This window comes from Chinchilla lanigera, unplaced genomic scaffold (genome assembly GCF_000276665.1).
Source record: "Chinchilla lanigera isolate Chin_1 unplaced genomic scaffold, ChiLan1.0 scaffold00019, whole genome shotgun sequence".
NCBI classification, from domain to species: domain Eukaryota; kingdom Metazoa; phylum Chordata; class Mammalia; order Rodentia; family Chinchillidae; genus Chinchilla; species Chinchilla lanigera.
The window spans coordinates 16,950,718-16,974,362 of record NW_004955420.1 but is presented as its reverse complement, the minus strand read 5'-3'; the positions used below and the strand labels follow the sequence as shown (position 1 = coordinate 16,974,362).

General features: G+C 38.7%; 1 protein-coding gene across 9 annotated transcripts in view; it reads right to left on the bottom strand.

Moving 5' to 3' along the window:
• Uts2b (urotensin 2B) overlaps positions 1–23,645 on the bottom strand; it is a 69,227-nt gene that overhangs the window by 41,867 nt on the left and 3,715 nt on the right. For 3 of the 9 annotated variants that reach the window (XR_001233736.1, XR_001233737.1, XR_001233734.1), the window contains exons 2-5: positions 19,217–19,385; positions 17,760–17,989; positions 13,079–13,112; positions 3,653–4,017 (exon numbers count right to left, since the gene is read on the bottom strand). The exons of 1 other annotated variant lie outside the window; for it this stretch is intronic. The gene's annotated coding sequence lies outside the window, so the exon portion shown is untranslated. Of the gene's footprint in view, positions 1–3,652; positions 4,018–12,766; positions 13,113–17,759; positions 18,065–19,216; positions 19,386–23,645 lie in introns of those variants that run through there. 5 more of the 9 variants (XR_001233735.1, XR_001233739.1, XR_001233738.1 and 2 more) reach the window with 5 other exon arrangements.

The window sequence follows — 23,645 nt, the reverse complement described above, 5'->3', positions numbered from 1 at the left end:
TCACGTCTAGATAACTCTGAAAAAAGTTAAAGGCATCATATTATATTGACACAATCCTATTCATGTTTACACTAGCATAATTCATAATAGCTAAATCTTAGAAGCAATGTTCATTAACAGATGAATGGATAAAGAAAATGTAGTAGTGACATAAAATCAAGTACTATTCCTCTGTGAAAAAGGATGTATTTGGTCATTTGTAAGAAGATGGATGCGTCTTGAGGATATAATGTTCGATAAAATAAAGCAGCTACATGAGCTTAAATATCAAATGATTTCCCTTATATGAGAAAACTCAAAGTGTACATATGGTAAAGAGCAAAATAAAAGGCAGATAATAGGAAACAGGGAGATAGATCTTGTGCAAAAGGGATGGGGACCAAGAGATGAAGGGGATAGAGATGGGAAGGGGATGTAAGACAGAATTAAAATGTGTTATGTACATGTACCAACTCTTCATAATGAATGTAAGCATTATGTAGTACAGATGTGTACTGATAAAAATTAGAAAGCGAGTTTCTGGGAAAAAGTAAAAATAAATATGTACATAACTTCCTGTCTGCATCAATTAGTCCATAAACTCTGATGACGTCTGTTGTGCTTGGAAAATAATCCAGTCTATGAAGAGTAAGAGTGTTGAAGCTGAGTCGGCCCAAAGGAAAGTGGCATCCCTCTTGCACATTCACTTGGGGACTGAATTCAGGGTCCTTTTGGAAGGAGCCTGGTTTTCTATGTGAATGTCTTCAAATGAAAAGTTTCCCTGTAACACCTGTGGCTCTTCTCCTTCTGTGTGTCCTTTGGATTTGGATTGTGCATTAATCTAAAAGCTTTGTCCTTGAAAGGGGTCTGACTCATAGAGTAATACAGCCATGCTTGGTGACTTTCTGGTTTTATTTGAAACTTTGCTGAAGTTTTGTTTGCTCTTCTCTGACCTTAAAGTAGGCTTTCACTTTTCTCTTTTCCTGAACTTGCTTCGACCTTGAGGCATTGTACAGTGGGGAAAAAAGTTTGATTTCAAGAGGCCATTCTTCTATTCACACTATTCCCCTTGTTGAGAAGATATTTTTACTTCATTCACTCCACCAGGAAAATGCTTTACTGTCCAAATCAGAGATTCAAAGTCATATTTTCCAGTGGAAAAAGAAATTCCCTGATCTCTTTGGGGCAGAATTAATTGCTTCATCTTTAATATTTTTGTGTCCTAACATACCCTTGACTTATTGTTGCATTCTACTAGTAATTAAATCAATGTGTGGGTCTCCCTGTACATTGTGAGTTGCTTTAGAACAAAGATAATAATTATTCATTTTTCTTGTACTACATGCCTTGTAGTCTGGGGTTTAGTTGAGAAAATTGATGTAAAATATTTAACATAGCACCAGGCACAAAATAAGCAATTATAAATGCTGTTTAAAGTAAATAACATCTGATTATTGATTAAGCTAATTTAAGTATATCTATTTATTAAAAAAATTAATGCTAAGGGAACTATATCCATTGTGGTAATGTGCTTAAAAAATATTAACATGGTCATCCAGCAGATTAAACGTTCTTTGGTCACCTACTATGGAAAATCAATAACACATTCCACTTCATTCATATGACTTTGGGTCTTCTAAGCTTTGGGCTTTGGATTCTTGCGTGGTTAACTCTACCTGAGGTCCTTCCACATTGAATGTCCTGCGGCAATGTTCTAATGAACTCTTTCTTATCACCTGTTATTCTCTAGTTGAAGCATGTATATTCATTACTTTTTAGAAAAAGTAATTCGAGTTTATTATAAATTTTAATACCCAACATAATACCTAGCACAATGAAGGAACCATGGTGGCCTTGCAAAAACTTCGTGAATTCAGTTACAAGAAGAAAGTCACAGCTTTGTTTAATTTTGTCTAAGTACTCTTTTACCTCTCTTCTCTAAATCTATTTTTTTTACATAGAGTCTCGCTATGTAGCCCAGACTGCCTGGAACTCACTCACAGTGACCCTCCTGCTTCAGCTTTCTAAGTGCTAAGATTACAAGGGTGCACCACCATACCTGGCTAAACCTATTTTTGTGTGCATTCCATTTTGTTAACTCTTCTCTAGGTGGATATTGGCCATATTTTTGGTTTTCCAAATAGATTTGGGAATATATATAAACCTTAGTCGAATGGAAGAATATGTCTCATTCTAGGCTTGAAAGTTTAAAGGGAAAACAGTACAGTGGATACAGTTGTGCTCAGAAATTTCACTTTTCTATCACAGTATTTTTCAAGGCTTCACTGTGAAAAACCTACAGTGTTATCAGTATATTTAATCCTAGACAAAAATATATATTCAACAATCCAGGTTAATTTTATTTAGGTAAGTTCTTGGCAATAATGCAGAACCCCTGTTTCAAAGCAATGCTTTGGGGAGAAATTGATATTACCACAGTGAGAATTCTTCCTATGACCAAAACCATTAAGTAGGATCAATATTTATGGAGCTTTTATCCTGACTTGTATAATTTATAACTCCTGCCTGGGTATGGCTTTTCAACTGTTCAGCTGTTTGTAAATCTATTAACTAGTAACACAGGATGAACTCACATTTATTGGCACTTGTGAGCATTCTGCTAAGAGGTGAGGGTTGAGAGGAAAGGACTCCTTGGGAGGTTAAAGATGTAAAAGCAGTCCATTTTGCTGGCTGGTGAAGTGCAGCTCCACTTATAGCACTGGATTAAATCTGCACAGCAATTTTGGGAGTATGGCTATTTTCATTATACTGGTTCTTCCTATCCATGAACAAGGGATATCTTTCCGTCACTTACAGCATTGGTATGAGATGTTTCTATCAGGTATCCTGTACATCCCCTGAACATATATTCCCTCTGGGAAGGGAGAATTATGGGTAAAAATTGGGGCAGTACTACTGAGGAATACATTACTTTTAAAAAATTTACAGTCAGTTCTTAAGTATCTGTTTCCTCCTGGTCATACAACCATCACTCACTATATGTTAAGAGGTAGATAAAATTACTTAAGGAAAAAAACCTGTAATTCATATAGGAAGGATCCCATCATTAAGATTCAGAACATCTAAATTCAATCTGTGATGTGCATGTATTATGACATTTGTTGAGTGTTGATTTCTCTGTCTTTGTCCTCCTCTTGCAGTGCTCTTAACATCTCAGGCTGACAGAGCCTTTATAGTTGTCTATTGAGTACTGTATGATTTTGACCCACATTCATGTCCCTTGAGGTTAGTTTTCTTTGTGACCAGACCAAGAATAGGAAGAAGTACACTTGTTTAGGTTGAGCTTTGTACCAGACCCTCACCAGGGAAGCATGCACCATCGAACTGAGACTTTGCTGATGGCTTTAAAAGGAAATTTAGCAGAGCACCCTTCATCCAATGAAAGACGAGGACTTAAAAAATAGATATGTAAGCGGCCTCAACCTTGACTGGGGCAACTCTGAAGTATGTTGTTCACTGTGGCCTTGAGTGCCCTAGAGGAATTATGCTCCAGTTGTCACAGAGGGAAATAGATGGCTTTCTTCCTTTCCCATGTGCACTGCTCCTTTCTGCATTCTTTTTGCTTCTGAATAATTTCTTGAATCCTTGTCTGTAGGTGCAATTCTACAAAGAGAAATTTAAGAAACTTCTAATACAACATGAGTATGAGGGACAATTTTAAATTTATTCTTTTCTGAATTTTTAACAACTTTAGTCTATAAACAAACTGGCAGGAGAAAAAAAAGAACAACAAATGGACTGATATGCCTAAATGTGGAAGCTGCATGTACACAGTATGAGACACAAAAGCTCCTTAAATGCTTGACACTTGTATAGAAAGAAACCGAGGGATTGGAGCTTGGACATTTAAGGGTGAAGGAGTTGTTGCAAACTGTGGAAGGCTGAAGGAAGCAGGTATACAGCAAACAAGGGCTGGCTTGTTATGCACACAGAGTCTCCCAGGAAACAGCTCCTTGTGGTCATCTCTGACAGGGCCAGGTATCCAGCCCCAAATCTCTTCTTGTAAAAGGAGCTCTCCTAGACACAAAGGAAAATAGAAAATAGAAAAACCTCTTTATATCCCCTAGCTGTTTACTAATGCAAATTTTCTTTGTAGATATAAACCTCTTTTACGAAAGGGCAACCTTTCATAGCCATTCCTGTGCCTGCCTATATATTCTTCTTTCTCTGTACTAACAACTCAAAATATTGCTCTCTCTCAACACAATACTCATGTGATGGTTAAGTTTAATCATCAACTGGATTGGATTGGGAGCCACCCAGAGAAGTAGTACTTCTTGGTATGTCTGGGTACATAATGCAGGTATGACCATGGGTACTGTACACAGACCCTGGTCTCTTTCTCGCTGCTGCTGTTCCTCTGTTCTGTTTCTAGGATGACTTGAATGAAAGAGTTGAGTCATTTCAAGAACTTCTGCTATATTCCTGCCTTGGAGCCAACTGACCATGGACTAAATGCTCTGAAACCATGAATCACGTAAAACTCTCCTCCTGTAGTTTAGGGTGTTGGATAATTTTCACCAACCATAGGAATGCTGACCCATACAACTTGTTTCTATTATTTTAACCTCAAAATTCCACTGTAGAGAAACTTGCTTGAAACTACCCATTTTTATACTGTTTTTCTTTTCCTTCACTGACCATGCAACATAAAGTGTACATTGCTTCAAAGACATGAAGAACTCAAATACACATCAGAGATATATTTAATTGGCTCACTGATTTTACACTTAGAAAATAGGCATAATGACGATTGAACCTTAACAATTTTGTATATTTGTATATAATTGATTAATTAGTTTATGGGTACCCTCATTTTATTCCCCCAGAAATGTAAATAAGAAACATAAAGTTTCCAGATAAATCAACCAGATTTCCTTGTTACTTTAAAAAATTGCCTAAAGTACCACAGAGACACTGATATTGGTAATGTTATAGAAGGCCTGCTATTCTTAAACTATTGAGCACCAGTCTCTTTTGGTAAGGAGGGGAAAGGTAAGAAAGGGGAATTTTCATGCTTGTGGGTGCTGCACATTTTCTCATGAACTAATTTCCTACAGAAACTCTGATTCACCTCCAACAGGCCTTCTCCCCTCCTCCCCCACACAGCAGAGATGGTTCACTGGCAGGAAGGAATCTATCACTTGTGTAATTAAATGAAAGAGAGACACATGGGAATTATGCAAAAAGGAAGAGTCAGCAACATTTGCTCCCCAGTTCAATTAGCTAATGAATGCTGGGACAGGTACTGAATCACTTTATTGATGCAAAGCCCTGTTCCTGTCACTCTGTGTGAATACAGAGTCGTATATTCTCAGAACTTGAGCGTACTCTTTTCCTTGGTGTGACATTGAAGATTCTCTCTAGCTTCAGTCCTTCAATATAATTTCCTCACCAACCACATTTGGATGAGCCTTACACATTCAGGTACAGTGCTTCTTCACCTGAGTCCTTTTAAAGAGAAAAACCCAAAGGGGAAAAAATCACACGCAAATTCTGGTTTATGTTTGTTCTGTTGTGATCTTGTTTTGTTTTGTTTTTGAGACAGGATCTTATTACATAGTCCAGGTTAGCCTCAGACTTGCTATGTAGCCAAGCTGGCCTTAAACTCAAAATCGTCCTGCCTCAGCCACAAAAGTGCTGGAATTATAGGTATGGACCACAGTGCCTTGCATAATACTGTATTGAACAGTACAAAGGAGCACAAAAAGAAAGAGAAAAGTGAGGCATCAATGGAGGAATATCCAATGCAGTGTGATGTGTTTCTGTGTTGGCCACAGAAACTGTGAAACTATGAAAATACTGTCAATTCCTGAGTCCTGCAGGATAAATCTGGACTGGTTACAAGGAATCTCTCTGCCTCAGAACATCCCCAGTAGGTAGGAAGCTCAAGGGATTCTCTGTTGCTTCCATCTCATCTCTTATATGTCCCTGGCCTGCTCCATGGTATCTTCTCTTGCACTGTCAGACTGTATCATTTCCTTTCCTACCACCAAAGCATATGGTAGGGATAATGTAGCCTCCTAACCTTCACACTATCAGTAAGCCTTTGTAGTGACCTTCCTCAGTATATAACAGACAGGCTTTTCCATATTTGTTGGTTGGACAAGCAGAGATAGTTGGGCCTTTATCACTATAGGAATGGCAAGAGCTATTGCTAGAACCTCTGCAGCTTTGAGGTAAGGCAAGTCCTACAGCCGTGTCTCAGTTACTTTCCCATCGCTGAGACAAAATATCCAAGACCTACAATTTAAAGAAGTTAGTTTTGGCTCATGGTTCAGAAGGTTCAGTCTGTGTTCATCAGGCTCAAATGCAGAAAACAGCATGGTGAAATGGCCTGCAGTGGAGGAAAGCTGCTCAAGTCATAGTTGCCAGGAAACAGAGACAAGGAAAAAAACCAGAGAGGGAGACACAGGCTTCTGGTTCACACACCCAGTGACCTACCTCGGCCCATCAGGCCTCACCTCCAACAGAACACTCAGCCGCTAAACTCGCCAGTGGACGAGTACACCAATGAGTATAGCACCTCCATGACCCATTTACCTTCAAATGTCCACCTCTAAATACATGTAGCTCTGGGAAGAACATCCAGATCTGGACCATAATGGGCCAAAAATAAGGTAACTGGGCTATATGAGTAATTCTCAAGTGTCAGGGCAGCTTGTGTTACAGTAGGGACCTACATAAAACCCTCTCTGGTGGGCCACATTCAAAACATGCAACCTGTAATTCATTCAGTGAAAAGGTCAAAGGAGCATTATCAGGTGTCAATATTATTTCTGAAATTCTAATATGCCAACACGAACTATATCTCTCTCTGTTGCTTAGAAGTTGCAAGGTCCAGCACCATATCTATTGTTTCCAAGGAAAGGTTTCTTAATCTCTACACTATGAGGTTTGGAGCTGGATATTTTTTTTATTATGGAAAGATTGGCTGTTTTGTGCATTTTAAGATTCTTAGTTGCTTCTCTGCCCTTTACCTAATTGATATTAACTCCCTGCTTGAATTTTTACAATCGGAAAATCTCCAGACATTGCCGAATATGTCTTTGAGACAAGATCATCTCTGGTTGAAAACATCTGCTTTAGAGGAAATAATTGAGTATGCCCCAGATCCTAAGTTTTAAATCTTTATGGTGAGTATTAAAACACTGAAGGTACTCACCACCTCTTGCTTATGAATATTCTGGTTTTAATATGATCTGTCCCTAAAAGTTGATGGGAGTTTGGTGTCCAGTGTGGCAATGTTGAAGCGGTGGAAGCTTTAAAGGAGGGTCCTCTTGGAAAGTAATTAGATACTAAAGGTCCACCCTCATGAATGGGTCAAATCATAGAAGTGAGTCAGATTATTGAAGTGGGTCAGATCTCCAAGGGTGGATTTGTTCTCCTAAGAGCAGCTTGCTATAAAGAGTGACCCTGTCCCTCTCTATTCCATTGCTCCCTTTCATATTGTACATGAGTCGCTTCTGTATGTGGCTATTTTCCTTTCTGTTTCTCTGCCATATTGCCAGCAAAAGGGTTCTCACGAGATAGACATCAGGCTGTTTGGATTTTCGTGAACAGAACCGGGAGCAAATAAATCACTCTTCATTATGCATTACACAGTATCAAGTATTCTGTTATACTAATACATAGTTGACTAAGAAACAAAGCAAATCAGAATGATGTTACCTATAGAAGACTCACATCATAGTCCTCAGAATGTGAAAACAAGAGACTAGGAGAGTTAACACAAGCACATGACAGCAAACTATATTTGATCTTTGTTTTATCCACAACCTCGTAGTAGAGTAGGTTGGAGCAGGTTGCTGAGTGAAGAAGAAGGAATCTGGAGACAGCTTGTGAAAGTTAAGGTTTATAAAGATACTAATAGGAAAAGATAGGGTTATCTGAAACTTGCTAGAAGCAAAGGATAGCTCCCAGGGGCAGCAGGCTGAATAGAAGTCTTCAGAAGAGAACCAGAATGTCCAGTGGTGGTAACTGGACTAGTAAATCACCAGATGGATGGGAAATTACAGGATGTCTGAGGGCAGTTAGTGAGCCAGGGAAACAGCAGACAGAACTCAAAGTGTCCAATGATGACCAGCTGGACTATAGCATTCCACCATGCTTTGTTCTATACTCACTTATTATAGCAATGGGTTCTTACAGATTAGGCTACGCAGCAGTGGTATCATTTGGCTTTTCCATTGTATACCCAGAATTGCCAAAAAAATCTGCTCAGTATAAAGGCAGGAAGCAGGTTTACTGATAACACTAGTTTACCCAGTTCCCATTGTCCCTTGGATAATATTTATCTGAGTAGTCTGATGCCTGGCTTAATGTCTCCTGTACTGACAAATGTCTTGAGAACATGAAAGGAGTATTTTAGGGACATGATGCTAAATGCCCTAGCTTTCCCCAGGGACAACACCATCCTATACATTGAAGAGATCAATAATTTGCCCCTGGCAGACCAAATGCCACTGGATAAGTTAGTGTGCTTCAGTAAAGCCAATACACCTGGTACTGGGAGACACTTTTCAATGGATATCCCACATTTCTATATCTTGTGAGAAAAAGCACTGACTTCCATTGTTCTAGACTATATTTTTTAAAATGTTCACAGACAGCCTTGAAAAATAGAGCTATCACTTCCTTTCAGAGGAAATAGATTTATTTTTATCTGAGAATAAGAAAGGTGCTCCCACCAAGGCAAAGGTCAAGCGAGCTTACGGACCATTATAATTTAGTCAAGGTCCCTAAGTTTGAGTTTCCTGTCCTGAAACACTCACCATTGAGTGTGCCAGTACCACCTGATCCAGGTCCCATGATAAGGAAAAGTTAATAGAACAACTGTGCTCATCCTGATTTTTTATTATGGAGCTAATCATAAAGATAGTATATATACACAGTGAGCCCACTGAGAGACAGACTTTCCACTTCACAATTTCCACTTGATCTGAACCATACAGAATCCCATTTTTTCATACTTACTAGGTACCCTTGTTTGACAGCCACATCTCTCACTGAAGAAAGGAAAAGAGTCTGTTTCTGTTAGTCTGTCAAATAAGATCTGATATCAACTACCACAGTGAATACTTGCGGTCCTTTCAACTTTCATATGTAGGTCTGTTCACAGGCCTAGATTCTATTTATTGAAAGGAAGGCTGGATAATTATAGCTATACAGTGCACCCCAAAATTCACAGGGGTTATGGTCCTAGAGCAATCACAAACTGTGAAAGACTGCGAATTTCAGATATGGTCAGAAAAGTCCCTATACATGCCTGTTTTTATAGTTTAAACCCTAAACATGCTATGTCTCCCTCAGTCATGCAATTTAATTGAATAAAATACTAAATTAGTAGAGCCTTGGAAGGTTGAGGGCATTTTGTCAGCATCTTAGGGGTCTTTGACCTTTAATAAGGGTGAAAGAGATAGCTACACAGTACAGCAATCTGCTATGAAGACAGAATGCTGGTGCATCTGCCAGAGGTGGGTTACAGCGCAACAGCCAGTAAGTAGCAAGGAAAACTGAGTAACGCTTCTAGATTAGCAACTTACAAAGCTCTTGCCAAAAAAACAATTGCTGAAGATATCTGCAATTTCTGTGAAATTGCGGGGCTTTCTGCAAACAATTCTTAGTTAGGCTCTAGGGAAAATTCCGCGAACAACTGAGGCTGCAAATTTTGAACCGTGACTTCACACGCATATACTATCCAATAAATTCCTCCAAAATTTCCTGCAGCCATTTGATAGGGTAACTTCCGAGTAACTTTTCAAACTGTCATATATGAGGGAAGCACAAGCCTAGTTCTACAGCATCATCTTTCACTGGAAAGGTAGCTACTATTGAGATGTTCGACGATTTCAGTGCCGTCCTTATCTGCATTCATTTTGCCCCAGTGAGGTAGTATGCTCTGCCTTCGTGAGGTATTTGATACCTTGGTAGTGCTGTGTAATAAATCCTTCCTAATATTTCCATCTCTCCATGCCTTCTGAAAATTCTTCAGCAAAATTACATGGAAGGTCTAAGGTCTCCACTTCATTTACTGTAAACCATCACCATTGCTAGACTTCAAGAAATCAAAACAAGGATCTTAAGCTTTAAATTACATACTCAGGTTGTTATAAAGCTGATTCTGAACATCAGTCCTGAAGGCAATGGGGAATTCCTGTCCTGAATCCCAAAGATATCAGTGGTCATATTGTAAGTCTTCTGTTATGAGTACAGTCATTAAATGGTTTTTAAGTTAGGCTATTTTCATCTGGCAAAAGCAAGGTCTGATAAACTGGCTATGACAATTCAGGGAATTTAGAAAATTCAAAGCTCCAGATATCTTCTTCTTGAGGCTCAGGGACCCATTCTTTTCCTTTGTTTTCAGAGACTCATCAGCTTTGTATTTACTTTGCTTTTGCAGCTCTTACAACATGATAATTATAGTGCCTCTAAACCAATAAATTCACCTTGAAATGATATTCCTTCTACCTCCACATCATTCTATTTAAGTGTACTGGTCAGTGTGTTATCACTGGCACAAAATACCCGACGTATATAACTTAAGGAGAACATGTTTAATTTGGCTCACTATTTCAAGTGATCAGTCCATGCTTGGCTATCTCTAAGGCAGAGACATCGTGGTGGAAAGGAGTGGCAGAGAAAATTGATTCAGAAAGGAGAACAGCACCAGAGTGGAAAGGATAAGGGACCATATGTAGTAGCCAAGGTACTCCAATACTTTCTGAGGATAAGCTAATGGGATCCTCTCCTCATATCAATGAACTTTGCCTGCATACATTGGAAAACAAAACCTGATGCAAAACTTGCTACACACTAACAGTTTATTGGAAAGTATGAAGGTAGTGTATTAGCTAATTTTGTCTTGCTTTGTTTTGTCTCTGACAAAATATGTAAGGAAAACAACTTAGAGGAATATATATTTTGGCTCATAATTTTGGATGTTTCAGTTCATGGTCAGCTCTTTCTAAGGCAGAAGTGTGATGGCAAATTGGAATGGCAGAAGGAAGTTACTCAAATCCAGATGAGCAGGGAAGGACAGAGAGGAAGGGCCAAGAACCAGAAATACTAACCAAGGCATGACACCATGGCCCTCCTGGACATATTCAGAAGTGTACTTTACTAAACTCCTAGGCCTCTCTTGAGCTAATTAAGTAAACAATCAGAATTAACCATCACAAGGCCACTCTTTGTCCACGTGACAGCCCAACATAGCCTCTTGGATTATTCTTAGTCGCCAAATAGAGACAATAACAATGTCATAGCCCACCTAACATGGTATAGCTATTCTGTGCACACTCAAAAAGGTACTAATTCCTTCCCCCAAAGTCTTAGCACTCCCAGTATTGATGATTAGTCCAAGTTTAAAATCTCCTCTGAGACTCAAGGCAAATTCTTAAGCTGTAAGCCTTTGTAAACCTTAAAAAGCAAGTTATATACTCCCAAACTCAGTGACACAAGGTAAACATTCCCATACCAAAAAAGGAGAATAGGGACTAGAACAGAGTCAGACCAGAGCACTGAAACCTGTAGTTCCTCGTCAAGGATTCCAGGCACATAGTGGAATGATATGAGGTCCACAGGGCTTGGGAAATCCTGACCGTATAGCCTGGCCAATTGTATCCCATGTAGCCTCTCTCCTAGACTGTGTTTGTTCACTGCATGAAGTTTTACTTATCAGATGCTCCATGTTTCTGGCATCTCCAACTTACTGGAGTGTCCGCTGTGGCTTCAGCCTCACTCTCATAGTTTCATGCAATTTACTTAGATATCCTGAAAGGAACTACATTGCCTGACTTCTCAGGCCTTTCTCTGAACTCTGGGTGGAAGCCACCATGCCCCTGTAATTCTGCCATTTCGTATGATGTAAAACTGGAATCAGGTGGACAGTGCCAAGGTCTGCCACCTTCCTAAGTAAAAGCCGGGTCTCCTTGTACCACATCTGCAGCAAACTCTTACTTTCTGGACAGCTGAGTTTGAAGAAATGAATCCTGAGGAAAACAACTGCTTACCACAATTTGAGGAAGCATGGTGCCACCATCACACTCTTCTCAAAGTATTCAAAGTACTGTAATGATTTTACACCCTTGGGCATGTGATGGGTGACTGGTGGAATCTTCCTAACTTCCGAGCTGCCCTCAAGTCATCTTTCCTAGTCTTCCAGTACAAAGTACTTGGCTTCTTTTAGTGGCACTAATCTCTTCAACCATCATAGCGTCTTTAGCCCCAGATTTACGTATGCTTTTTTTCTGGCCAAATGCCAAGGTTTTCGGTGTTTCCACCCTGCTATTTTCTTCTGATACACACTATAAATTTGGTTAAAAGCAGCAAGTAATGCTATTCTGCCTTGAATTTCTTTTACCAGCCAAACTAGGTCATCACCTTTAAATTCAGCCTACTGCAGAATCTCAGGACATGAACAAAAGTTTTTAGCAGAATGTAACATGCATGACCTTTAGTCCAGTTCTCAAGAATATTCATTTTCATCTGAAACCTCATGAGTACAGTTTTCCCTGTCTGTATTCCTATCAACATTTCGGTCTTCTGAGCCTCAAGGACAATTGTTTACCAAGCTCTGTTTACAACATTGAAGGATTTCACTACTCCCTTCATCCAAACTTCCAAATTCCTCCTGCAGACCAGTTCCAAAAGCTCTGGGCCACACCAGTGGGTATAGTACCAGCAAACAACTCTACTTTTTGCTTACTATTTTGTCTATTAATGAACTTTGTGACTCTGCAACCAAAATATCTGAGAAAAACAAGTTAAAGGAAGAACTATTTATTTTGGTTCACAGTTTGGGGGGCTTCAGTCTATGGTTAGCTAGCTCTAAGGTGGAAACATCATGGGGCAAAGGCATGGCAGAGGAAAGCTGCTCAACTCCTGGCAGTCAAGAAACAGAGCAACAAAGCCGGAGAGAAAGAGGCCAAGCCCAAGATACAGCCCTGAAGGTCATGCCCCCATGAGCCACCCAGAACATCCAGAAGTGTGTTTTGCTAATCTCCAAGGCATACTTGAAAGTCAGTCATGTTGACAGTCAAGGTTAAGGGGTCGGGGATGTAGCTCAAGGGCACAGCACCTGCCTGGCAATCACGAGGTCCTGAGTTCGATTCCTGGTACAGAAGAAAAAAGACAAGATTAACAATTGCAGATAATAGGAATAAAGGGGAAAGAAAAATGAGGCAGGAAAGAAAACAAACAAATACAACATGTTTTCTTTGCTGCTCACATTTACAGGAAATGCAGAACCACGGGGTAAGTATATTGCATATTAGTAACTGTCAGTTTTTAAAGTGATAGTTCTTTCAGTTGTTGAAAACTTCTTTTTCTCCTTGAGTTACCTTGGCTTCTTTATGAAAATGTTAATTAAATGAACATATATAATTTCTGGATTCTCCAGTTTTTCCACTGTATCATTTTTATGCAAATATTGCAGTCTTGATTATTATAGTTTCATAATGAGCTATGAAAAGAGTGTATGTATGCCCACCAGCTTTGTCTTTTCCAAAATTGTTCTGACCATTATAGTATTTGCAGATTTAAATTAGATTTTAGATCAGCTTATTACTTTTTAGCTAAATCTTTATTGTAATTTTAAATGAAATTATCTCTATCAATAGATTATTTTTGAGAGAATTGACCTCTTCAAGTATTTGTTCTTAATCCATAAATGCAAATGATTCTGTACTGTAGATTGTCTTCGAGTCACATGACCATTATTTGTAATATTAAGAGTAGAAATCTTGCACACATTTGTCAATCTCTATCCTAAAATTTTTATGTATTTTGTTGCTATAGTAGCTGGGTTTGAGTTATATTTTGTTTTATTTTGCAATTATTTCAAACTGCTAGACAGAAATATAACTGATTCTTCCATATTCATGGAAACTGTTTTCTCCCTTTACTATTCCTAGTAGTTGCTTTTTAGATTTCTTGTGATTTTTAAAATTTAGGCATCTAGGGGCTGGGGATTTAGCTCAGTGGCACAGGGCCTGCCTGGCAATTGCAAGGTCATGAGTTTGATTCCAGGTACCAGAAAAAACAAACAAACAAACAAAAAACCCAAGAAAACAAAAAACTAAAATTTAGGCATCTATATATTTGCTTCCTTCAACGTTGCAGTGTAAAATGTTGGGCATAAGGGGAAAAATAACAGTTGATATTCTTTCTTTGTTTAGAACCCAAGGAGCAAGGCACGTAGTATTTCACCACTACATATGAAGATAACCATATGTTTTTCATAGGTGTCTACCATGATATTGTGTAAACTTTCTCCTATTCTTGATCTGTTGAGATTCCTTTTGAAATTATAATTGCATTTTTATCAAGTGTCTTGATCACATTCATTGAGATAATTCCTATATAGAAATGCATTGACTGATTTTTGAATGTTAAACCCATTTGCAATACCAAGACTAATCTTTGATATTTATCTTTCATGCCTTTTCAATATTTCTGGATTTGATTTGCTAATATTTTGTTAAAGATTTTTGCATCTATCTCCCTAATAAATAGATAGATAGATAGACAGACAGACAGACAGACAAATGGGTCTATGTTGCTATTTTGATAAAATACTCATCAGGTTTTATTTCAGTACAATACTGAACATATAAAATAAATTGGATCTTGTTCTCTCCTAATTGATGTTATTGATACTTCAATCTCATGGGAATGTAATTTTATTGATTAATCACTCTCTTTATTTTGTGATTTTGTTATCATAAACTTTACTTTTCTATTCCTTATAAATACTACCTACTTTTATTTTATTTATAAATACTACCTTTCAATTATTATTTTATTATTTGAATTAAGGAATAAATTGCCATTCAGGGAAATAACAAAAAATGTATTCTTATGTTTAGACATCATGCTTTCTTTTAAATCTGAAGCTTTATTCATTATTATTATTATTATTGTTTCAGACAGGAATCTTGTTATGTTACCCAGGCTGGCCTCAAGCTCCTTGGCTCAAATAATCTCTCATCTCAGACTCACAAGTATCTGGGTCTACAGGTATATATCAACATAATTGGTTCACTTGAACTTCATCTTGTATAGTATAGACATGTGGTTACTAATTTTCTGAGTATTTATCTGAAAATACTATTATTATTATTGTTATTATTATTATTATTACTCTGGAAAGCAAGCTAAGGGTTGCTTTACCACAGAACCACATCCCTGGTCCTATTTTTAATTTTGAAGAACAATTTTGTTTCAAGTTAAATATTGGTTTGATAAGTATTATATTATTGCATGTATTGTTTCTGATTAGAAGTCTGTCATCATTTATATGAGTATTTTCTTGTATATCATGTGCTTTTTTTAGATGCCTTGAAGACCTTTTCTTTGTCTGTTGTCGACATTTTTGCTAGCATCACCTAGGATCTTTTCCTTTGCATTTCTCCTTTTGGAGTTTCCTGAATTTTGGGGGGATGTAGTTTGATATTTTGAAATGAAATTTGGGGAAATTCAAATCATTATTTTCACAATTTTTATGCATGATTCCTTTCTGTTTCTTACCTCCCACCCTGTTCTTATGCAGTGTTATGGTTTGTGTCTGTGTGTCCCCCCAAAACCTCATGCGGTCATGGGGCAGGCTTTTAGAGTTTGATTGATTATGGGTATGAGAGCTACACCCGCCCTGGGGTGGATAGTTCGCATATGTAAGGGAAAGGAAGAGGCTGCTTGGGTCCATTCCTCCCCTTTTGTGTTTATTGTTTTGGCTGTGTTCTGCCGCCATGAGCTGTAGCCCTCTGCCATGTGCCACTCTGCCTTGTAACCTGCCAAGTATGGACTGAAACCTCCACAAACTCTAAGCGAAATAAACCTTTCCTTCCTTAATTTTGAGTGTCAAGTATTTTGTCCCAGCAATGAGAGAAAAGTAACCAAGATATACATGTATTGTAAACAAGGTAATATTATATCTAAGACTGTTTTTGTTTTAAAGATGGTGTCTTGTTATATTTCCAGGTTGACCATGAACTTCTGGGCTCAGATAACATTTCCATGTTGGCCTTCTGAATAGCTGGTACTATAGATGTGTACTACTGTGTCCAAAAGAGCTCTTTTTGTTTTTTTGGAATTGTTTTCTGTTTCTTAGACTAAATAATTTCTATTTACCTGTCCTCAAACTCATTGACTCTTCATATTGCCATATCTAATGTCCTACTAAAGTTACTGAACTCATCTAGTGGTTTTTTGCACTTCAAGTACTGTGTTTGTCGGTTGTAGAATTTCCACTGGCTTTTGTTTTCATCTGCTAGGATTCTTTATCTGGTCACTGATTTTTCCATAGTTTCTATTTGTTTACTGTGATTTTCCTTGCTGTTACCTCATTAAGATCATATAGTTTATTTTAATAGTGTATATAATGACTGCTCGTAATACACTGTGTATGTCCTTGCCTGCTTAGTGTAACACCTTTTAATATACAGATCTGTAACAGGAACTATTACATGGGCAACTAACAAACTAAAGTATACTGGTGGAGGGGGGAGGTATTTTTTGCTATATTATGGCTCTGGGACTTCAAGTGCCTATAGCTCTGGATCCTTAGTGTTACAGTTCTGGGACTCTAGGCCATGTCCATCAGTTCCTCAGTAGCTACAGTTGACCCTTGGCATCTTTCCGAACCCTTGTTCACATTTTCTGCTGGTCTCTGCTAATTCCTTTCAAACATCACTGGCCACTGCCAGTTATTCCTGGTGGTTTTTGCCACATGCCACTGGTCGATGCCAGCGATTGTCAGTTGTGGCTGATTGATGTTCCCAGTTACCACCACTGCCGGGTACCACCAGTTTTTACCTGCTGATCTCTATCAATTTCTATCACCAATTTCTGCTGCCAATTTTGGGAGTGCTTTAGGGCTAACAGCCTTAATTTTTTATAGCCTTTTTTAAAGTGACTACTCTGACCACAGTATCTGGAAGTCCAAGGAAATTTATAGGACCTTCTGAGCCTACACTACTCTAGAAATAAATCATGAGTAGATTTTCAGGATCACCAGAGTGAAATTTTACTTGAACAAGCCTGTCCTTTCTCACAGGGATGTGAGTACATCAGAGAGACTCATCCTAGACCAGTGATGGCGAATCTTTTATTTGTTTTTTTTTGTTTGTTTGTTTGTTTTTGTTTTTTCTCCGGTACCAGGAACCAAACTCACGACCTTGCATGGCGAATCTTTTAGAGCTTTCAAAGATACAAACAGTCTGCTGTGCCATAAGTTCACCACCACTGTCCTAGACCAACCAGAGGAGTGCAAGAGGAGGCCACTTATACAGCAGCAGAAGTCCTGTAATTGGTCCAAATTTGAGCCTGCTGATGGGTCTAAATTCAACACTATTGATTCAAACCTACTCATTGATCAAAATTCAACTCTGCAGTTTGTTTCAAAACCAAGCCTGCTGCAATCAGGGTAAAACTCTTTCAGAATAGATGCGAGGCATCCCAGGCAGCCACAGCTGTCATGGCAACAATTTGGCAACACTGGGATAGGCAGCTGCTTCACCAACAGCTGCCGCATCATTCGAAAAATGATGGCACTGAAGTCGAAACTGCCCTTGTTCAGGGACTCCCCAGGAAAGCTGGCCATGTTAATCATGGCTGCTGGGGATTTGAGGATTCAGGGTTGCAAAGAACAAGCCCAGATCACTCTTGATCTGTGCTTGTCGGGGGAGGCGGGGTCCTTGGCAGCTTCTCCAGAGAAGCTGCAGCAGCGTCCAAAGCAGCTGCAACGAGGGAGTAGCACTTACCTGCCAGGTTAGCTGTGCCTCATGTCAGAGCAGTCTGAGATATGTTGTGATGTAACCCCGGGTAGTGGAAAGACAACTGACTCCAGCCCAACTTGCTCCAGGGATCAAGGGTGAGGGAAAGGAAGCAAGGGAGAAAGGTAGCACACCTGTCGGTTGAATCATGTTCCCTTCTGGCTGTCACAGAGCAAAGGAACAGTCAGACCACTTCTTACCTCTTCGCTTGTGGTAGACTGGAGAGCAAAGCAAACATATAAACATACAGTGTCTGCAGGAACCACCGAACTGCACAACAGAAAGAATGGGCACTGTATAGAGGGATAGAGTTTGAGTCATTTGTATGTATAAGAACAGGGAAGGTCTGAAAAAGTAATATTTAAGCAGATATGTGAATGAAACTTGGGGAGTGCATTTTATGGTTACTGGAAGGGGTTGCTTACTAGACACAGGGATTGGTGAAGTGAAAAGGCTCTGATGCAAGAATATGTGTAGCTTATTCAAGGAACATCAGTGTGCTGGCAGGACAGTGAGTGAGGGAATGCAAGGAAGAAAAGATAAGAGGTCAAAGCAGGGAGGGGTAATGTTAATAGACTAATAGATTATGATGACACATTGGGTTGTATTCTGAAGAAGACACAATATCAACAGGGTACTGTTGTGCCACATCTTCAGTTACTTTGGCTGTTGGGTAAATAATAAAGTTTAAGAGAACTAGGGAAGAAATACGAAATCTGAAAGGGAAGCTGTGATGCAAATCCAAATGAGAGATGATGGGGATTTGTACCATGGTGGTAGTAGAGAAAGAATGAAATTTAGTCATTATAGTTTATCAGTGGCACAAAATTGTTCAATTCACTAAATTGCCCAGGCTGGGCTGGAGCACACAGTGTTGAGATCACAGGTGTGCACCACCACACCCAACTTGGCTTGTTCTCATGTCATGCCCAACAGTGTTGTGGAAACCAGTGCCCACTGCAGTCTTCTTTTCATTAAGTAATGCAGTAAACTATGAAAATATATATATAAAAAAAGTGGGCTAATGGTACTAGTAGGTGGATTTCAGGTGTGAAAGAGAAACATATGTCTTGGATGCAATAACTTGTGAAAGTAGGTGTTTTCTAACAGGTGAGATAGGCAGAAGAGTAAGAGAAGAAATAAAGAGATGGTCATTGGTGCATAAATGCCAGTTAAATATTGAAATGAATGTGAAAAGTAATCAACTGAACTCATGAATATAGAATTCAGGAGAGTTTTGGTTGAGAAGAAATGAATTTCAGAATTGTCAGAGTGTCAATTTAAAATAACTGCATGAAAATAAATAAAAATAATATTTTCTGAGTTGGATATGACTGATCATAACTCAGATGCAAGATACCTCGAATAACATGCTACATGTGGAAGAAGCTACAAGCACTTTTATACTCACAGAGCAAAAGAAAATTATAATTCAATGTATTTACCAATTACATTGGCCGGAGCATCAGGTAAGCAGGCTATAGCAAGAGAAAGAAGTTTCTTCTACAGGTTTCAGATGTTATAACATTCTTAGCTTTGGGTTGATGGAGGCCCAAAATCTGTTAAGCTTACTGATATGTTCCAAGATGTGTACATAATAATCATGAGAATGTTCTGTAAGATACAAAAGTTAAGGTAAATGTCTATAAAAGAGCCCAAGACAATTTTAGATCTCCACCCACAACATCCCATGTTTCCATAGTCAAAATTATATAGTTAAAGTTGAGCAGTCTGCAGGATTTTTAATATAAATGTAGCTTCTTCAGAGAATATCAGTTCACAAGGGTACTAGGTTGAATCATAAGAATTGGCAACTTTTCAGTGAAAATAATTCTATGATAGCAGTTTCATTTACACTAAGATTTGACAATTAAACAGACTGAACAAATTCTCCAAAGTTAAGAAGTAGAAGTTGGAGTACTGGAATACTCTCTGAAATACTCTAACACTTAAAGTTCTGGAAAATGGGAGGTGTGTGTGTGTGTATACATGTGTATGGTTAGTGTCAGTGTCCCATCTAAGGATGTCAGTATCCTAATTAGGAGTACAGACTGTAGATGTTACAAGACAAAATTCTGCAAGAAAATTATACTGTAAAGGAAGCTATAATAAGAGCTAAAGCTATTTTTTAAAAATCTTTGATTTCCAAGGGAAATTTTACATTGCTTTATGTATGTTAGAAATGAGTTTTCAGTCAGAAAATGTGAAGTATTTGAAATATATGAGGATATGACTATTCACTGAAATGATTTAAAGAAATTCCATACTCTTGTTTCAATGGGGTTAAAAACATAGGGAGACTTTCAAATTTCAGTTTTTGCAATGGTCCCCGTGGGGTAACTCCAAATTAATGTCTGTGTTTGCACAAATCTTTTATTGACTGTGTAGTCAAAGTCCATAAAAGGATGAGGAACTGGGATTTTATCAAGTTTTCAGAACAGGTTTTACGATTTTTTTGTATCTACTTGCTAATAAATGTGCATTTACGTATGTATGTGCATGAGTAAAATGTCATAGAGATTTATTACAACATACATATGTATGGTTTAGATTGAAAATATCCCTCCAAAGTCTCATGTATTCAGTGGTAGAATTTTTCCATGGTGATTGGATGAAAGGCAGTATACTAACCCGTGGATTAGTTCATCATAAGTACATACCCCATTGGGCTATTTGGAAATGGAGCCTGGTCAAAGGCAGTGGTTCACTAGGGATGTGACCTGGAAGGGTGTACTTTTATCCCTGGTTTCTCCTTTCCTAATCTTGCAGGCTGCCATGATGTGAGCAGCTTTCCTTTGCTAGGCCCTTCCCCCATTCTGTTTCTGCTTTGGAGCCAGCATACCAGTGACTGAACCCATTGAACTGTAAGCCAAAATAAACTTGTCCTCCTTTTTAGTTGTCCCAGCACCATGAAAGCTGCCTGGAATCAGGTCTAATCTGGATTCATTTTCAGTATATGTATAAGACACAACCGCAGTCATAATGATATCTAAGACATTAATTTGTTGCATTAGAAGGTTTGTGCTGGTATGACAAAATATCCAAGACTATAATTTATAAATAACATACATTCACTACTTCATACTTCTAAAGTGTAGAAGCCCGATATCAAGGCAGTGAAATCTGGCAGGTGCCTTTTTGCTGTATCATAGGTGATGCTAGCATTACGTGGCTGAAAGACAATAGAGAAGACTCAATCCTAAATGCCCCTTTTAAAGAGCATTGGACCTGCTCAAGAGGATAGAGCCTTTATGGCCTGATTATGTCTAAAAGGCCCCACCTCCCAACACTATGATATTGACAATTACATTTGAACATGAGTTTTAGAGGAGACAAACTTTCAAACTATCTCCGATACTTTCAGCCTAGTTTGTAAACAGTGGCTGTTCTGAGCCCCTTGAATGTTTCCATTGTCACCTTCACTAATTTCTTCTCCTTTGGACTCCTCAGATCTGCTCACCATCCAGAAACTAAACAGTAACACCTAGAACAATAGAAAACTCCTCAAACTGCCCGATGTCATGTTTGTGCTTCAGCAGTTCTCTTCTGGGTGTTATATCACCAAGGGATGAAGTACCCCTTAGAAATGTTAGTCTTAGCAGAAATGCACAGTTTAATAGACTTGGAAAAGGTAAGACATGGAAGTCCTCTCTTCAGTGCTTTAACTTTTTCAACAGTCTAAGAGACTAAAAGTAAAACAGACTAAATGACCTTGCAGGTTTAAGAGAAAAGGTGTGCACCTAGAGCATTATGACATAGGAAAGTAATTGATCTGGGCAATATGTATAATTAATAGTGTGTCAGCCAGGTTTGGAATATTACCTAGCAAGTACAAATGAGGCTGCTATGCAGTAGAAATGAAGGAAGTGGGTCATGCTGGCCTGACTTTGGGGACTATATCTGGTCCCTGGTCCCACTTCTCCGGCACTAGTCTCTAACTCTGCTTCTTGGTTGCCAGGAGTTGAGCAGGTTTCTGCTGTCACGATGGTTTTGCCTCATCACACGCCTAAACCAATGGAACTGGCTGACCATAGACAGAAACTTCTGATGGCGTGAGCCAAAACACACTTTTCCCCCTTTCAGCTGTTTGTGTCAAGTATTTCTGTCACAGCAATGAAAAGTGGACCAACATAAATAGGTTCTAGAACAGGCAGTAAGACAGAAAGAAAACAATCAAGGTACGTCCAGGTCTAGTGGGATACTGGGTGAGCAAGAAGAAATAGCCTCTAATTTAGAGGGCTTCTGGAGAAGCAGTTATCCTCAGATTTCAGTAGGGAAGGAAGGAAAAGGAAAGATCTGTAGAGGAGATATAGAGGATATTGTGGGTGACGAGCCATTTTATTGGATAAGGTGAAAGGTCCTGGGCAACTGGGGACTTTTAGATCTCTCATAAGGTTACTGAACTGCCATATCCAATGGAGGCCAAAATGAAAATGTTTTGAGACCTGAACTAAACAGAGGTAAGGACTTTGTTGCATTTGTTATTCTGATAGCCTTTTTATGAGCTGAAATTTGCCTTCTTCAAAGAGATGCACTGACAAGTATTTTGGATGTGATCGTATTTGGAGATAGGGACTTAATCTCCTTTAAAAGGAGATTAAATTAAAATGAGGTCATTAGGGTAGGACCTAACCCAAGTTTGAAGAGTATCCTTCTAAAAAGAAGAAATTTGGACACAGAAGGTACCTACACACAGAGAAAAAACGCGAGGATCCAAGAACATAGACAACTTCAAGGTAAGGAGACAAATACTTCAGAGAAAACTAAATTTTTTGATGCTTTGATGTTGAATTGCTGGCTCTAGAACTGTAAAAAATAAATTTCTATGTTTAACCCATCTTGTCTGTGGTATTTTGTTATGGTACCCTTGGAAAACTAACACAGTCTCCTTGGTGTAGGTGGATAACTGTTCTAATTCCAGCCTCTGTTTTGAAACTGCTATCTTAAGATTGTGTTGATGAGGTAGGGAAGATTGGTGGTCAAGAGGAGGGAGGATTCTTTCCAGCTGTGTTTTTAACTCTGGGAATCCTTTTGCTTATGTTGTCAAAGTTCATATTTTTTATTCATCTGCCCATATTGCTTTCTTTTTATTCTCTCTCTCCCTCTCTGTCTGTCTGTCTGTATGTCTCTTTCTCTTTTTTGTCTCTCCTTCTTTCTGTCCTTTACATTTCCAGGCTTATCCTTCCTTTAATTCGTGATTATACAGTTAGATAACTGTACTGATTTATTAAAAACTGCTTATTAACTATTATGTTCTAAATACTAGTCTACATATTGAAGATAGTAGTGAGTAAAACATATAAAAACCCTGCCCTCATGGAATTTACTCTCTAGTGGTTCCAACTTGTGGTTGTGTCTGTGGAATTTTATAAATTTTCCAACTGAAGTTCCTATGGAGCCCAAGGGACATTTTCACAGGTGAGGTACCAAGGTGAAAGAACACGTGTGTGAGACATAAGCAACAACAGCAGGCAGTGTGGAGCCGTGTGGAGCACAAGAGCACAAGAGCAAGAGCAAGAGCTGCCTGTGTCTTTATTGCATAATTCTTATACAAGCTGTTATCTCATATTTACATTCTTACATAGTGCCATAACCAGCACATGCATGTTTACCTGTGCTAGGTCATGTGACATAACTGTATCCCACTGTGTGCCTGCACTAAACAAGTAGGGTCAGGCCCTCAGATGTCCTTAGATGCCCCTGAGCTTTGAAGCCGTCTGGGTGGTTCCTCACATGACCAAATTCTCCACATTTCAATCCCCATTGTTTATTCTACCCAAATTAACCTTTTTAAAGTCAAAAATGTATCATATCTTTAAAAATTAATGAGTGGTTCCATATTGCTGTGTAAATAAAGAACTTATTTTACACTAT